The sequence below is a fragment of the Cornus florida genome, unplaced genomic scaffold, assembly GCF_030987335.1.
Source record: "Cornus florida cultivar Cherokee Brave unplaced genomic scaffold, ASM3098733v1 CherokeeBrave_3.0.0_Hap2_Chr07, whole genome shotgun sequence".
Classification (NCBI taxonomy): domain Eukaryota; kingdom Viridiplantae; phylum Streptophyta; class Magnoliopsida; order Cornales; family Cornaceae; genus Cornus; species Cornus florida.
Genome location: NW_026775577.1, coordinates 32,205,130 through 32,223,539, shown reverse-complemented (window position 1 = coordinate 32,223,539; position 18,410 = coordinate 32,205,130). Strand labels below are relative to the sequence as shown.

The window sequence follows — 18,410 nt, the reverse complement described above, 5'->3', positions numbered from 1 at the left end:
TCCTACACATTTAATCTCAATTGCTAAAATATTTTAAAAGATTAAATCCATTCGTTTGTTTAAAACATTCAAATAGCAAGCATCATTATGATTGAGTCTATTCAAATTTATGAAAACCCAAACCTAGTCCCTATTTAATGTTCAGGAATCCTAGGTATATTTCTATGTTCCATCATTCCACAGATATGAAAAATACATAATTTAAACATGTAAAAATTCACATAAGAAATCAAATCAAAATCATACATTTTATCAATTCATAACACAAGAACAGATATAAACCAATTTCATAAAACCTATGTTCTAACCCAATTAAACATGCATAATTATTTAATTTTATGTGTTTAATAAATTCTGAAATTTCCTAGGCATGTACAGAAACACAAATCAAAGGGAAAGAGATAGAATAAGAACTTGCCTTAAACTTTCGAATCGAAAGTTAAACTTCTTCTTCCTTGATCTTCTCTTTACAGGGTTTTCTCCTCATTCCTTCTTCTTTCTCATTCTCTCTCTAACTCTTTCTCTATAGAATATATTACGTGATATATTTTCACTCATTTTTCAACCTATAGTTGTGTATTTATAGGCTAAATAATAACCCTATTCCTTTTCCCAATCCAAGTCAACTTAATAAAGAAAAATAAAAAATAAAAATATTAAAAAGGTAACTTAAAATATGTTACGTATATAATTTATGTATATCCTTATTAATTAAATAAAATATATACATTAGATTATTTATTAATACTAAAGTTACCATAATATTAAAAGGTAACTTAAAACATGTTACGTATATAATCTATCTATATCCTCATTAAATAAATAAAATATATACATCAGATTATTTATTTATACTAAAGTTACTATAATATTAAAAAGTAACTTAAAACATGTTACGTATATAATCTATCTGTATCCTTATTAAATAAATAAAATATATACATCAGATTATTTATTTATACTAAAGTTACCATAATATTAAAAAGGTAACTTAAAACATGTTACGTATAAAATATATGTATATCCTTATTATATAAATATATAAAATATATACATCAGATTATTTATTAATACTAAAGTTACTATAATATTAATAAATTACTTTCCTTTTTATATATATGTATATACATATATATCTATATATATACATATACAACTATCCATGGGTAATTATCCATACCCATCCAACCTCCTATTCAAGTAGTCCGTGTGACCCAATTAGTTAGTCCATTACCACTAATCATAACCATAAAATAAAATAAAATAAAATAAAACATTTAATCATTTAATTTATAATTAATTACAATTAATCAAATACATCATTTAAGTGCACAATCTAATTAAACAAATAATACAAATAACACCTAGACAAAATACAAATAACACATAGATAAGTAGCCAATTAACCAAGTAACACTTAATTCAATTAAACACATAAACAATTAGTCAAATAATCAATTAAACAATTAAAAAAATACAATAAAAATAAATAAATAAATACCGAGACTATCCTTTTAAAATTAGGGGTATTACAATAGTCATTTATAAAAATATGGATTCAGGTGCCACTGAGCACACCACTAAAAAAACAATGAAAAACTAATCAAGATGGACTCAAGAATCGCATGATTCGGAGTCCGGACGAATGAGAAACGGTAAGACGAAGAAAAACGAGCACTTAAGGCTAAAAGGGTAAACTGGTAATTATCTAGGAATATCCTGGTGTAACCAAGCACACCGTTAGAAAGACAACAAAAAATTAACAAAGATGGATTCAAGAATCACTTGATTCGGAGTCCGGATAGCAAATATATCAAGTCTTGAAGTCAAAGGAAGAGAAACCCCATCCCGGTTCGAACCAAATCTTGACACTACTTCAGTAAAAGTTGAATATCTTGAGGTAGGAATGGAATCTGAAGCTCTAATTAGTACCATTAGAAATCTTATTTCGACATGGTCAATTTAGACTTAAGAACGGATCAATTTGGAGTTAAAACAAAGGAGATACGATGACCCGAACTTGGAGGTGCAGTGTTGAACCAAACACAAACACACACACACACACACATGAATAGTATGGACGACCGCTTGTCCAAGGGCGATGAGCGCTCATATAGAGCACACCCTAGGGCAAAAACACACTGCCTTATTTACGAGCCCTCGTCCCCCATGGACGAGCGCTCGTCCTATAGACAAGCTTAGCAGTTTTTGAGTTTGAAATGTGATTTTGAGGACTTTCTAGGCTTTTTCGAATAAAACACAAAGAAGAAACCCCCCCCCCCCCCAAAATCATGTTTTTTTACGCGGACAAAAACAAAAAAACTCGCTGTGAAATGTCTAGAATGCCCCTAAATCAAATTAGGCTCAAAACGGCAAAAATACATCTTTGCACCAAGTATGCATTTGACCCCAAATGCATTTCTAGGCTGAAATGAATATGCACGCAAACGTAATAAGTGATTTTGAGCATGCAGGAATGGTCTGCGGCTCCCAAAAATGGCCGATGCAAAATTCGACCCCTCGATGGCCAAAAAGGCGAATACGCACATGAAATGAAAAAAATTGAAATTCAAAATTAACAAATGATTAAAAATTACCGTTTGGCCCTTGGCCACACTTCATACATGATTAATGAGACCCAATGAAGGAATAAAAATGGAATTCCCACACCCGATGCAATTATGGTGAAACAATAACTTAACATTTTTCAATATTTCATAAAGTTAAAAGTTACATAGGATACAAAATAATTGTCATTGGCCTCCAGCTTCATTTCATACATATCAAATAAATTCCAAAAGGTGTGCTTATACACACATTACGTATATGGAATCAAATATACAGGTTTTGACATGTAAGCTACAAAATGACATTTCATGCTAACATTTGCATGAAATGTAAACTTAAAAGTTATAAGTCACCCAAGGAATGATGAGCATCATGAACTAAGTCTTCGTACCTGAAAAATGCCCCGGTAACTTTGGGGTGAGTAACATAAGGCTACTCGTAGGAGATGAGCATACGTAGACCTAGCATTTTACAATATTATCACCTTAAGGTGAAACAATTCAAGAGGGCTCATGCCACCTAACGTCTATGTCAAAGTAAGACTCAAGGATCATCCTAAGCTACTTTAAAGCATTCCAAGCATAAACTACAATATTTGCACAATTAAACAATATAGAAGCATACTGTACAACGCAACAAGATACAGATCATCGAAGTTATCAACTTAATGTCTAGAATACGAAAACAACTAAACTAGGTCATGCTACCTAACGTTTATGTTCTAACTGAATCTATAGGATCATTCCTAAGCCACATTAGAACAATAAAACACAAATCACAATATCGATGCAATTTAACCAACAGTGGAACTTCCAATACAACACATAAAGCATGATTTTTCAAAGTTAACATCTTGAAACTCAAAATGGGAAATCAAACAAGAAACAACAAGTTACAACATCATCTAGTTATCAACTTGAAATGAAATGCAAAATCAAACAAGGTGGATACTTGGACATCACGCCGGATCAGACTGACACCATAGTTACTTTAGGGTTACTAGCCCACGGGTAACCGCCCTATGTGCGCACTAGACTATAGGAGGATATTTCCCCGCACTAGAACCATGTCCTAGTCGTAGCCAAACAATGACATCCCAAGTTTCCAAAATCAACAAGTTGTGCAACAACGTATATATCAATATGTATATACAAGATAATCAACTATCAATCACGCATAACCAAATTTGGAAACGAATACAATACATGCTCTACGTTCATCACTACTATGGTATGAAGATGTCCAAGAACAAAGTGTGCAACTCATTACACAAGACAACAATATATTCCATAAAGAAAACATGTTCTTATGAATATAAATATAACAACAATGTTATCCAATGCTTAAAACTTAACCAAGTGAGTATACAACAAGTCCAAGTCCATGATTTAAACATAGAAACAACTTCTAAAACACAATTAGATCCAGTGAGCCATTAGATAGAATTTAATTAAACAAAAATAATTAGATTTTATAGATTTCAAATTAATTTCAAATAACCTCAAATCAATATATGTTAAACAACATAGCATGCTTATTACATATATCAAATCAAAAGAACAAAATGAGTAAGACATCATCATGTAGAATTTAATTAATTTAAATTAATTAAATCTTTAATTTTCAAAAGTTGTTCAAATGATCCTAAATTAATATATAACTGATGAGCGTTGAAAAGTGCGCATTTAAACCCCTTAAGCGTAGGTATTCTAGGACCTTTATCTATCTTACTTTCCCATTTTAGATTAATTTCGTGTTATTGCCCTTTTTAGATGCTTATCCCTAAAATAAGCTAATTCAACCAAATAAGAGCTTAAAAGAAGCTAACTCAAGCTGGATGAAAGAAAGGAGCAAAGTGGAAGCAGATTGAAGCAAAGTATGGAATTGAACAGGTTCGATCAATCACAAGTATATTTAGATCGATCGAAAGTTCATTGATCTAAAAATTTCAAGATGGATCCAAGCTCTATTTTCCTTATCCAAAGATCCCACAAAGTTTGATCGATCCAACAATTCTCAGATCGATCGAAAAGATTCCATCTTATCCTGTTGTACTACCCTACCTACCACTTTTGTCTCATTCCCTAAAATATCTCAGATTTGTCCTTATCCAAAAAGGCGCCGCAATGGGAGGATCGATCTAGCCAAAGTTTAATAGATCTCAGCCATATTTGATCGATCTCACTATAATTTCGATCGATCAAACTTCCTCAAACCCAAAAAAAAAGATAAAATCCAGCTCATTAAAGGTTGGCTCATGGTGCAATCATTGGAGGGATATTGATGTGCTAGCCTAGACTATTTGGTGTGACATTTGACCTACCTATATAAGGAATATGAGCCACTTTTACAAAAATACTTTTTGTCATAATTTCCATATCATACTCTTAGTGAGGAAGAAAAGAAGAGAGGAGGCTAGAGACACAAGCTTGGAGTTCTTTCATCAACCAAGAAGAGGAGCAATTTGTACTTTGGAGTTTGCCCTTGAGGCTTGGAGGACACCATTCATGAGTGGCTAGACATCTTCTTCGGGCTAGAGTTAGCCCTAAGCTTGCTTTCTACATCTTGATTTATGTACTTTTGAGGGGATTTGTATTGTGATATATGTTTTGACATTTTTATATACATAGATCTTGTTTATTCACTGATTTGTGTGGTTTAATGCTTCCAATTGATCATTTCATTCTAACCATATGTCTATGTATGCTAGAATAGATATTCATGTGTTTGTCGCTAGATTTTGTGTTATTGATGCATGTCTATATGTATTGATGCTATAGATCTAGAGATTATCAAGACATAGTGCTTAATAGAATGCTCTTGTGGTTTATTTGATGGTTCATACTCATTTCTTGATGGATTGTGCCTTTCCCTTAGTTTAATTAGTTTAATTTTATGTCATTAGCTTAATTGTAGTTTAGTTGTAGTTTAGATGTTAAATAGGAGGACAATTCATGCTTGTTGTTTGATGTTCCATACTTATGAAAACAAGTAGCATATGTCTCTAACCTTGTGATGTGTTTGGATTGTGAGCTTAAAGAAATGATTAATGGCTTAGTTTGATATATTGTGCTATCTACTATGTTCCTTAGACAATATATACTTAATTAGTCAACCATGCTTATTGAAACAACCACACACACACACTATTATTGCAATACATGTTTTCCCCTTCATTAATCATTCATTAAGGGTGTAGAAAAGCTATGCTTAGTGGTGATCTCTAAACCCTAAGATCTCTCTCTCTCTCTTATTTTCTCTCTATTGCATTTAATTGTTTACTTTAGTTTAAATTGCATTTTAGTATAATTCAATCACCAACCAATCTTTTGATTACTCGACCTACTAACCCTAATCTCGATTCCACAACCTAATACAATCCACCAATCCCTTGGGACGATCCCTACTCGCCCTAACTATGTTTTTAGTGAAAGGTAGTAGTGGCAAATTATAAATGTAAAACTTGGCCACACTCATCTTAGTCCACTTTGCAAGCTTTAGTCTCGCGGCACAACTAAGTTTTTGGCGCCGTTGTCAGGGATTGATTGAAGGCAACATCGTATTTATGAAATCAATTAGGAATTAGTACTCTTTTGATCGTGTCTTTACTTTATTTTTATTTTCATTTTGGCTACTTATTGTATTGGTTCTTGTTTGACTAGGTGCATTGAGCTAGAAGGTGAGCAAAGGAGCATTTTAATTAAGGAGCTAAGCAAAAGCAAGGAAAAAGCTAAAATCTAAAAAATTTGCAAGGCTAAAATTGAAAATTGAATTAAATTGCTAAAGGACCCTTTGTGAGCTCTTTCTTAACTCAATCTCTAGTTAAATCGTTGGCCTGCGTGGAGGCTTGTATTTTAATTCTTAGATAAATCGTGAGCCCACATGGAGGTAATTTTATTATTCTTTGCATATTGTTGATAGCATGGGAGTATGGGATCATTGTATGTAGAGGAAGTTTGTTGATTGTTGAATTGTTGTGAAGGTGAAGTGATTGTTGATTGTTTATTACTTGTTTGTGTTTTGCTTGTGCATGCATGGTCGAAGGTCATTAAATCCTACTCTTGTCCCTCTTAATTTGAATTTAGAATCCATTGTTCGTACACCTAGGGGAAGGGGTAATTTTAATCATTCTACTTCTACAATGGAAATACATAATAAGGACCATGTGGAGGACCTTGGTCACATAGACCAACAAGGTATCCTCCACCCCAATGTGCATCATGATAACATGCAAGTACCATTAGGCATGCCGAGGCCATTCATTCACCCACCACAACAACAAGGCCAAGTTCCATTGGGAATGCCTAGGCCAATGTTTGCTCCACAACCTCCCATAGTTCAAGGCAACCAAGGTGCCTATGTTGCACCTCCAATTATTAACCCTCCCCTTGCTTTAAGAGATCACTATGTGCCTAATGAATATAATGCACCCACATGCATTCAGTTGCCACCATTTAGAGCACACCACTATGAAATCAAACCACAAACCATTCAATGCTTCCTAACTATCATGGACTTCCAAATGAAGAACCTTATAAGCATTTAGATGAGTTTCTTGAAGTATGTTCCACCGTGAGATACATAGACATGCGGGAAGAGGTCTTAAGGCTTAAACTTTTTCCATTCACCCTTAAAGACAAGGCAAAATATTAGTTTAATAATCTTAGATCTTTTTCAATAACTTCTTGGGTAGAAATGCAACAAGAGTTCTTGAAGAAGTACTATCCGGTTTCTAAGACCAATGCCATGAGAACCTCAATTCGAGAGTTTTCACACGGGGATGGGGAAACGTTCCATGAGGCATGGGAAAGATTCAATGAATTGCTTAAGAAGTGTCCAGATCATGACATGCCCAAATGGCAATTAGTTCAATATTTCTTTGAGAGTTTATCCGATAATTACAAGGGCATGGTTGATGCTTCCATGGGTGGCTCTTACATTGATAGGCATGAGGATGACGTGTGGCGTCTTTATGAGAGCATGAGTGAAAATTCTTTGCATCAAACTTTATCTTCTAAGAATGGTAGGAAGTCAAATGGAAGGAAGAGTGTTGGCTTACATTAAGTTGAGCATTCCAATGAAATAGCTGCTGAGATGAAATCCTTATCTCAAAGGTTTGATCAATTCTTGATCAACCAAAGCTCGACAAATCAAGTATCTTCATTCCCTAACCATTCTCATCATGCATCCAATGAATCATGTATGACTTGTTCAAGTGTTTTACATTCTACTTCCAACAGTCCACATGGACATGTGCAAAGTGAGCATTATGAACAAGTCAATGCAGCTTTTGTTAATTAAGGGAACAATACTTATGGCAATCACTATAATTCTAGTTGGAGGAATCACCAGAATTTCTCTTGGAGAAACCAAAGGGAAGGCTCAAACCCTCCCCAAGGTGGTTTTCAAGGGAAGAATGTTCCACCTCCGATGCAAAGCCAAGGTTCCTAAGGTTTTAGATCATCATTTCAATCGCATAGTAATCAATTTTCTAATTCTCATTTTCCTAATCAACCATCATATTCTCAAGGAAATTCTAGGAGTCCCGATTTTGAAGAGAAAGTTTTGACCGCTCTAGGCACTTTAGAGGCGAACACTCAATTGCTTCATTCTCATTCTCAATCCATTGCTAAGCTAGAAACCCAAGTAGGGCAAATAACTAGTACTTTAAATGCTAGAGAGAAAGGAAAAATGTCTTTGAATGCCCCACTAAAGCAACAATGTGTTGTGGAGACTCATTCCTCATTGGAAATTCCTATAATAGAGCATGTCAATGCGGTGACAACCTTGAGAAGTGGGAGAATCATTGACAACCAAGTAGGTGTGTCCAATGAAGAGAGTGAACCGGTGCAACCCAAAGTTGACACCCGTCCCATTTAACATTTTATTCCTCCTTCATTGCATATACATGATCATTCAAATGAGGAAGTGTCAAAAGTGATTTTAAAAGTGAGTTCAAAAATGATTTGAAAGATGAATCAAAGCATGATTTGAAAAATGATTTGAAAAATTCTTGTGTTGATGATGTTTTAAAGAAGGATTTTGAAAAAGTTTTTGAGCCAAGAGCTCTATTTCTGGATGCCTTGAAAGGATCCATTTATCTTGACAAGCAAAAGACAAAGACAAATGAAATCATTGATGTGTTTAGGCAAGTGAAGGTTAACCTTCCGCTTTTGGATGTAATCAAGCAAATTCTGGCTTATGCCAAGTTTTTAAAAGATCTTTGCACCCAAAAGAGGAAGAACAAAAGCCAAACACCTAGGAAAGTGGTCTTGACCGAGCACGTAAGCTCTATTTTGCAACAAAACACTCTTCCAAAGTTCAAAGACCCCGGTTTACCTACTACATCTTGTGTCATTAGTGACCATGTCATTAATCGGGCTTTCTTAGACTTAGGAGGAAGTGTTAATCTTCTTCCATACTCGATATATGTCAAATTAGGCTTAGGAGACTTGAAACCGACGTCGGTGGTTTTGCAACTTGCCGACTGATCCATCAAAAAGCCTAGGGGTATCATTGAGGACGTATTGATTAAGATTGATAAGTTTTTCTTCCCCATTGATTTCGTTGTCATTGACACAGAACCGGTCCCGAATCCTAAGAGCCAAATTCCCGTTATCCTTGGCCATCCTTTCTTGGCAACCGCGAATGCCAACATTAATTGTCGGACGGGGATAACGAAGATCTCATTTGGCCACATGAAAGTGAAGTTAAATATCCTCAATCCAACCCCGAATTCATTTGACAAGCGTGAAGAAGTGAATGTTGTAGAGAAATGTCATACTAATAAATGTGAAGGAATAGAGTCTTTGCTTGAAACCAAAATTTCAAAAGGGTTATCTTCAACCCAGAATTTGAAAAAAGTTGTTTCAAATCTTGTTTTGAAAGGGCATGGAAGCCCAAAGATCACATTGAAAAAGGACCAACAAGTTCCTTTGAGCCTAATCCAACGAGTTCCTTAGGGAACCATTTGTTGGGTGGAGTTCAAAGTACTTATCACCCCATTAAGGAGGGGATGCACTACAAGATGTTTGATCCAGGCTTAAAGACTAGTACATTTAGTAGGGTGTCACATCTCTATTCCTCCCTCATTTCTATTTTAAATTTCATTTCTTGCGAAGTCTAAATATTTGCTTTAGGTTCATATACATTGCTAGGAACTATGATTAGGATTGCATGCACTTTCATGTTGAAAATGGACATTTTGTTCCTATTCGATTAATCTCAAAAGAGATTCGATCGATCGAACTCCATACCTGCATCCAATCATCTCTCTGTCCAATCATTCGAAGAAAACCTGCATATTTCAACTCTCTGTCTTATTGATCGTAAATTATTCGATCGATCCAGATTTATCTTGGATTGATTTGCAATCTCAACACTTAGAAAAATTTTGAACCTGAATCCAAAGACCTCTATGTCCCATCGTTCGAACATGCTAGCAGATTTTTGCATGTTCGATCGATTGGAGTACTTCTGAGATCGATCTTGGAGAAATCGATCTCTATTCTTTGATTTACTATTTGGACTTTAACTTTGACTTTTGTCTCGAATTTAAAAAAAAAAAGAAGTGAAATTGTTGAAAATAGAAAAATAATTCTGTTTCTTTTATTTTATTTTGTTTTGGTTTTTTTTTTTGAAAAACTTTAATATTTTCAATTTTCCATTTATTTTTATTTTATTTTATTCATTTTCCAAACAAAATCCAAAAAACATTTTTGATTTTTAATTTCTAATTTTTAAATTTTTGTTTTTTCAATTTTAATTTTCCAAAATTAAAAAATAGTATTAATTTTTAATTATTTTTAATTCAGAAAAATCCAAGAATTTCAAATATAATTTTGTCATTTAAGAGGAGAGATCGATTCCAGTTCGATCGATCTGAGGATTCAGTTCGATCGATCGAACTAAAAAGGGAATGTTTTTAAAAAATCGAACCTAGGGTCATTTGATCGACTTCACAAAAATCGATCCCTAACCCTAGCTTCTCCTCACCGGTGCAAAGCCCATCCCTTCCATCTCCGGCGAGTGCTCTGGTGATTTCATCTCATCCTGATTCTCTCTCCCTCATCTCGAATCTCAGATTTTACCTCTCTCTCCTTCGATCCACTTCTCTCGGTTTCGGGGTAAGATTCGAGATTTCCCTTTTGATTTAAGATTCGAGATTTCCCTTTTGATTTCAAGCTTTATATTGATGAATCCCTGCTTTCAATGCTAGATTTCAAGTTTTCCATGTTTAATCTTGCCATTTTTGAAGCTTTGACCCACTGTATATATGTGTATAAATATGTATATATATCGGTTTTATATTTTTTATTTTGATTTTTGATTTTGGGGGTCACGGGCCTAATCAGGTGACAAAAATTGTTGATTTGTTGTGTAGAGGGGCCCACGAGCTTGCTTGTGAGGCCCCCGTGCCATCCACGTCACAGATCTATGACTTTTCAAATTTCACCTCACAGTTCGATCGATCGAACTTTTTCTCAAATTGATCTGTAATATATCGATCTCACTTATTCAAGATCGATCAAACTTACATCGATCTCACATTTTTATGATTGATCGAACTTCACAGATTTGCATTACACACTTCACACACTATCTCTTGTGTTTCATACTATCTCATACATGTCCAATGCCTGTGTTTTCCATATTTGATCCATTCTATACTTATACTGTCTAAGTATGAGTCACTTAATGTCATTTATTTCTCATCACTTGCATAGATTCATGTCCTTTATTCTGTTTTGTCTGTCTTATCTGACATACATGTTTCTATATGCTATGCCTTATTTCCTTATTCAACTATTGACTTGTTCTGCAAGTTTTCCTTTCATTTTGCAGGCCATGGCTAGGGTCAAGATTGTTGCCTGTGGACATTATCATCGCAGAGTCAGGCAGAGATTAGACGACCAAGCAGGCCCATCTCACATCCAAGACCCCATTCCTGAGCCAGAGCAAGAGCAGATACAGGACCAGTCAGAGGCAGATACAACTCAGTCCCCATCCGCTGACTCTAAACTACAGTCTTCGACTGAGGCATCTTCTTCACAGGCTGATGCTGAGGCTGAGCACATACCATCTCCATCACCACCACCAGCTCAGCCAGCCCAGGACTTAGACTGACCATTGCCGAGATACTCACGCCTTCAGGTGGTGCATGAGTCGGTCTTTGATAAAGACTTCTTCTCCTGGTCTGTTCTTACAAGAGCAACATAAGATGACATAGACCGGAGGGGTATTTCAGCCATATTAGCCCTTGTTACATATCTAGTGTACCCGAGGTTAGTCCGGATGTTCTTCCAGAACCTCCGACCTGCCCCGAGTAACCTGAGGGAGCTGTGGACTACCATTAACAGCCACCCTATTAATATCACTGTCGACACTCTTTCCAGATCTTGCCGTTATCCACATGTCTACCCTCTTGATCTCGAGGCTACATATCCTACTCTACGGAGGCCTACCTATGCCAACATGGCAGTGGCACTTACAGGTCACTATGCAGCTAGCGAGACTTTTGCTACGCGCACTTATCTGCCAGATGTCCTATGGTTCTTTGATTCGGTTTTATTCCAAAATGTATTCATGGCCGGCCATAAGATACAGAGGTACGGCGACTATCTGACAGCTCTGTACGCCTTCTATACAGGGCATTGGCTATCCATTCTTACGCTCATCTGGAGCGTTATGATAAAGTTATATGTTAATCACATCAACAAGGCCAAGCCTAAATGGGCTAAGTTTCTCCCATTTAGCCATCTAATTACACAGATATTATGGGACCAGCGCTATCCCTTCTAGCACCGGGAGTGTACTGAGGCTGGGGCCTACTCGTTCAAGAAGAAAGATTGGGATAAAAGCTATAAGGCTCTTATCAAGAGTCTATAGGAGGATACTGCAGAAGCAGCTTAGGAGTTTGAGATAGAGGAGATAGAGCAGGCAGCAGCTGCAACAACAGCAACAGATCCAGCAGACCCACCAGTGGTTGCTGATGAGCATATGGATATTGATTTAGAGTGAGAGCCACCAGTAGAGGAGTTTCCGCATCACTCTACGGCAGGGTCACCAGTTCACTCTTAAGAGCAGACTAAGGACATACCGAAGTTTCATGATCTAGTCATACCTAAGGCTCCAGCTCAGACACTAGGCTTAGGAAAGCGTTTTCAGACATAGGAGGGTGTCGTTGTCTCTCTCAGGGCAGATGTTGTCTCTCTTAGAGCAGACGTCGTCTCCTTCAGCACAGATGTGGCATCTCTCTGCTCAGACGTTTTAGCTGCGCTGCAGGGCATATGTGACGACCCTGGATTTTTCAACCCAGTATGTCCTGTGATGACCCAAAACGGATCCAAAATATAGAAGCAAAAGGTAGAACTGTAACGACCCGGTCATTTGCCTTCCTTTCCTTTTTTCTTGAAATTTTACGAATGAATTTTTTTCGTTTAATTTTCTTTTCTGAGCTCTGTTTTGTGTCACTTAGTGTCATCTCAAGTGCTCGGAATTAGTTCTTGAGACTCTTTTCCATGGATTGACAACTTCCTTTGAGGTCCGAGTCATTTTTGCATTTTCACTTTTCGGACACTATGTGTCTTTCGTCCTTTTCCTTATTTCGTCTTTTTCCCTATTCTGTCTTTTCCCTATTTGTCACATCGTTGGCACAACCTCACTTCTCATGCTCAGAGTTGGTTTTTGACTTCATGTGCCTTCATCTTGAGTGGTTTCCACGAAATACGTATCTTTACTTTTGCAAGAAAGTACTCTGGTTGCTTCCGGTGTCCATAGGGGGCATAGATGCAAAGTTCTTTGAAATTATTTTCTTTTCTTGGGGTGTTTTTCGTAAATATCTTTTGAAGATATTTTATTTCAGGGGTTTTTAAGAAAATATTTTTGGAAGATATTTTCATTCTGGGCCATAAGTGTAGTTTTCACTTTTTGGAGGGGCCATTGTACAATTAATGAAAGTTATTGCAAAATGTCTTATTTTGAGCCTGGATCCTCATACGGGATTCATTTTCACATTTTGTCGAGTTGTGCACTCTTGGAATTTCCTCCTGGTCGATGTTTTCCAGTTTTAGGGTTTTTGGCCCCGGTTTTTGCCAAACTTGTTTTGGGCATAACTTTTTGCTCGGGACTCATTTTTTGATGCTGTTTCTTCCCTTGTTCATATTTTATCATTTTGTATCTTTTTCATTCATAAAGTTTTGCCATTTGAGTGCGTCTGCTCAAATTTTACTTTTTCGGACCCGACGAGGCCCGTTCGGGGCACTTTTTGAGATTTCTATAAAAGGGGGGTGAGATATTTCATTTTTCATCTTCTCCCCTCTTCATGCACGACCTGGAGCTCCCATGGCAGTCCAAGGGGTGCTGCCATCTTCTCTCTCCTCTTTTGGTTCACTTTTCCTTGATGGAAAGTCTTCAGCCTTAACGTTTGTTGTTCCCCTCGCCGTGTTCTACCTTTGCCCCTTATTAGAATTTAGTTTTGACCATTTCTTGAGTTTGGTTTTGAGGTCAAGTTACGATTTTGATGGGGCTTCGATGGGGGTTATGTTCACGGTGTTGTCCCCGACAAAACCTCTCGGTATCGTCGAATTCGGAGCACTTTTATTTTGGTGGGCCTTTGGGATTTTCATCTCAAATTGAGGTAGGGGATGTTTTAGGTTTAAATTCTTGTTATATAGCATGCTTGTGATGCTTATACTACTTGTTTGCATGATTAAATATATAATTTAGAGATTTTATTATTTATTTTTCTTGTACGGGATCTAATTTTCCCGGTTGCTCATGACTTGGTTTAAACATGTAGCATGATTTTATATTGCCTCTTGATATGCTCATTGTCGTGTATTAAAATTGGAATATTTGAATAAGTATTAAAGATTTTATTTAATATTTATCTTAGGTGAAAGATTAATTCACATGGCCTTAACTAGCTTAAAATCAGTATATGTTAGCATATTAAATTAGGCCTTAGCATGCTCTTCAACATAGTTGAATTTGAAAGTAATTGGAGGTGTTTTGAAAATTAGTAATTATTAATTAATTTGATTAATTAATTTGTTCCGAGTGCACTATTCACTCCATTTGAATTCCGACTTGATATTCTTGATCTATATGCCATATAGCTTCACATATATTTGATTTAGAAAATTTGGTGAGGTTTTGAAACCTTTCATTTAATTAATTTCCTTGTTTAAGATTTAATCCTCATGGTGATATACAACTTGGAATTGAATTGTGGCATGCTAGAAAATTAAGCTTAGGTATAGTTGTTCACATATATTAAATTGGGATTAATTGCATGAGAATTGCAACTTTTAATTTATATTTAACTTTAGTGAAAGGTTAAGTCACATGGTCTTAAATTGAATGAAATAAACTTGTAATGTGACATTACATTAGTCCTTGGCATATTCTCTAAGATATGTTAAATTGAGAGCATTTGGTTAAGGTTAAAAATCTAGAGATTTTAATTAAAAGAATTAATTAAAATCTATTTTGTGGTCCCATTAGCTTAATTAAGGTTTTAACTTGATATTTGTATTGGCCATGACTTGTTTACTAGTATATATTAATTTGGGACTATTAAAAGTTGTTTTAGAACCTTGGTAATTAAATTAGCATGATTTAATTAAAGTTCTACTTTATTGTTCCAACAACCTAATTGAGTTTTAGAATGGATATAGGTGATGACCATACCATGCCCTTTAACATGTATTAAATTGAGGTTAATTGAAATTGAATCGGAAATCTAGATAATTTAATTGTGTTTATCTATTTAAATTCTATCAATTTGCTCCATGATCTAGTTGTGTTTTAGAAGTGGTTTCTATATTCAAATCATGGACTTGGACTTGTTGTATATTCATTTGGTTATGTTTTGAACATTGGATAACATAATTGCTATGTTTGTATTCTGAGAATATGTTTTCCTGATTGAATATATTGTTGCCTTGTGTAATGATTTGCACACTTCGTGTTTAACATCCTTCATGCATAGCGTGTAACGAATCGCACACTGAAGATTCGACATTCATCATATCATATTAGTTGTGGATTTAGAGCATGTATTGTATAGGTTTCCAAATTTGGTTGTGCTTAGTAGATAGTTGATTATCTTGCATATTCTTGTTGATATATGTGTTGTTGCACAACTTATAGATTTTGAAAACTTAGGGATGTCGTTGTTTGACTATGGCTAGGATGTGGTTCTAGTACGGGGGATAGTCCCTCTGTATATAGTCTAGTGCGCACATAGGGAGGTTACCCATGGGCTAGTAACCCTAAAGTAACTATGTTGTCGGTCTGATCCGGCGTGACATCCGAGTATCCACTTTGTTTGATTTCACATTTCATTTTCAAGTTGATGACTAGATGATGTTGTAACTTGTTGTTTCTTATTTGTCGTTCCATTTTAAGTTACAAGATGTTAACTTTGCGAAATTGTGCTTTATGCGTTGTATTGGAAGTTCCAATGTTGGTTAAATTGCATCGATATTGAAAATCGTGTTTTAACGTTCTAATAAAGCTTAGGATTGATCCTATTGATTCATTTATAACATAGACGTTAGGTGGCATGAACCACTACTGTTATTTTGTGCTTTAGATTCTAAGTTGATGGCTTTGAGAACTTAAACCTTGTTGCATTGTATAACATGCTTCTTTGTTGTTGAATTGCATGGATAATGTGATTCTTGTTAACTTGTGTTCAAATATGCTTTTGTTATGTTGTATGGATTACTCTAGACCTAGTTCAATTGTATTGAAAATGCAATTCATGTTAATATATGCTCAAGCATTCTTCTTGTCGTGTTCTTTAGATTATCCCAACCATGATTCATTTCATACACGTATGTATATCATGATTCTTGTTGCTTAGACTCTAAGGTAGCTTAGGATGCTCCCCGAGTCTCACTTGGACATAGACGTTAGGTGGCATGAGCCCCTTTAATATGTTTCACCTTAAGGTGATAAATTTGTAAAATGCTAGGTTGATGCATGCTCATCTCCTACGAGTAGCTTTATGTTACTCACCTCTACGATACTGGGGCATATTTTAGGTACGAAGACTTGGTTCGTGAAGCCTAGCATTTCTTGGATGTCGTGTAGCTTTCAAGTTTCCATTTCATGCAAATGTTAGCATGAAATGTCATTTTGTAGACTTATATGTCAAAATATGTATATTTGATTCCATGTATATAATGTGTACTTAAATACACTCCTTTCAATGTATTTGATATGTATGAGATGAGGCCGGAGGCCAATGACATGTATATTGTATTTTATGCAACTTTTTAACTTCATGAAATGTTATGAAAAACTTGAAAAATCGCAAGTCATTCCTTCACCACGATTGCATCGGGTGTGGGAATTCCATTTTCATTCTTTTATAGGGTCTTATTAATCTTGTATGAAGTGTGGCCAAGGGCCAAACGGTCATTTGATCCCGTTTTGCATTTTTGGATTCCATGTTCTCCATTCTAAGTCCATTTTTGCCTTTTTGCCCGTTGGGGGGTCGGATTTTGCATCGGCTATATTTTTAAGCCATGGACCATTGTAGCGCGTCTAAATAGGTAAGTTACGTTTGCGTGCATAGTCGTTTCTGGGCAAAACCTCATCGTTTGTGTTTTGAGCCTCTTGTGAATTCATTTCACATTTTTTTTGCATATTCTGATCTAGGGGCATTATGGACCTTTTAACTCAGTTTTATTTTCTTCTTTCAACATGGTCGCTTAGAAAACGTGATTTTAGGGGGGGGGTTTCTTTTTCGTGTTTTCCCGGAAAAGGTCGTCTTGGTACCGGAAATCCCTCGTGAAGTTTCAGCTTCCAGTTTTCATTTAGCAGCTTTATGACCCTCTTGTTTAGTTCTGATCTAGGGGCATTTTGGGAATTTCACAGTGAGTTTTTTTCGATTTCGTCAGCGTTGTTGGATAGAAAACTCGATTTTAGGGGGGGTTTCTTCTTCGTGTTTTTCCAGAAAAACTCGTTTTGACCTCCGTTTCAAGCCTCAGTTCTGGGCAGATCAAAAAAAAAAAATGTAGCAGCAGCCAAGGGCTGCCACCAGCCATGTCCTTGGGCGCCGGCGTGCACGCCGGTGGGCTCGCGCATGGGCGCCGTGTGCGCCATGGCTTCTCGTCGGGCCGCCGCGACGTCAATTCTTCTTTTGGGCTTTTCTTTTTCGTCCGGACTCCGATTCAAGTGGATTTTTCTTTTGAACTTGACTAATTTTTCGCTGTCTTTCCAAGGTGTGCTTGGTTGAACCCAGTTCTTCCTGGATAATTACTAGTTTACCCTTTTTGCTTTAAGTGCTCGTTTTTCTTCGTCATGCCGTTTCTCCTTCGTTCGGACTCCGAATCATGCGATTCTTGAGTCCATCTTGATTAGTTTTTCGTTGTCTTTCCAGTGGTGTGCTCAGTGGCACCCGAATCTACAGTTTTTAAAAATAACTATTTTGCCCCTGGGGGCTTATTTGTCATATTTTTGATCTTTTGCTTCCGCATCAGTTTTTGTGGAGTCCCACGACCTCATGGAAGGTCACTTGACTTCTTAGAGTCTTATTTTCTGTTTTCGCTTCCGCATTCGGATCCATTATCAGATCATCCTTACAGTTCATCACAGGACACGCTGGCCTAAAAACTAGGGTCTTCACAAGAACAATGGTCTCTAGAGATACAACACTGAAATGGGTGCCACCGTGCACACCATTGGAAAGACACCAATGTGACCCTCAATGAGATCATGAAACCCAAAGGAAGTAAATGCAGAAGCAACATTTCGAAAACTGATAAGAATGAACCTAGGGGAAAAATGATTATTCCACACTGAAATGGGTACCACCGTGCACACCA

At 36.2% G+C, this 18,410-nt stretch overlaps 1 pseudogene; it reads right to left on the bottom strand.

Moving 5' to 3' along the window:
- Positions 1-7,319: 7,319 nt before the first annotated feature.
- LOC132267963 (small nucleolar RNA R71) lies at positions 7,320-7,418 on the bottom strand (annotated as a pseudogene).
- Positions 7,419-18,410: the final 10,992 nt, after the last annotated feature.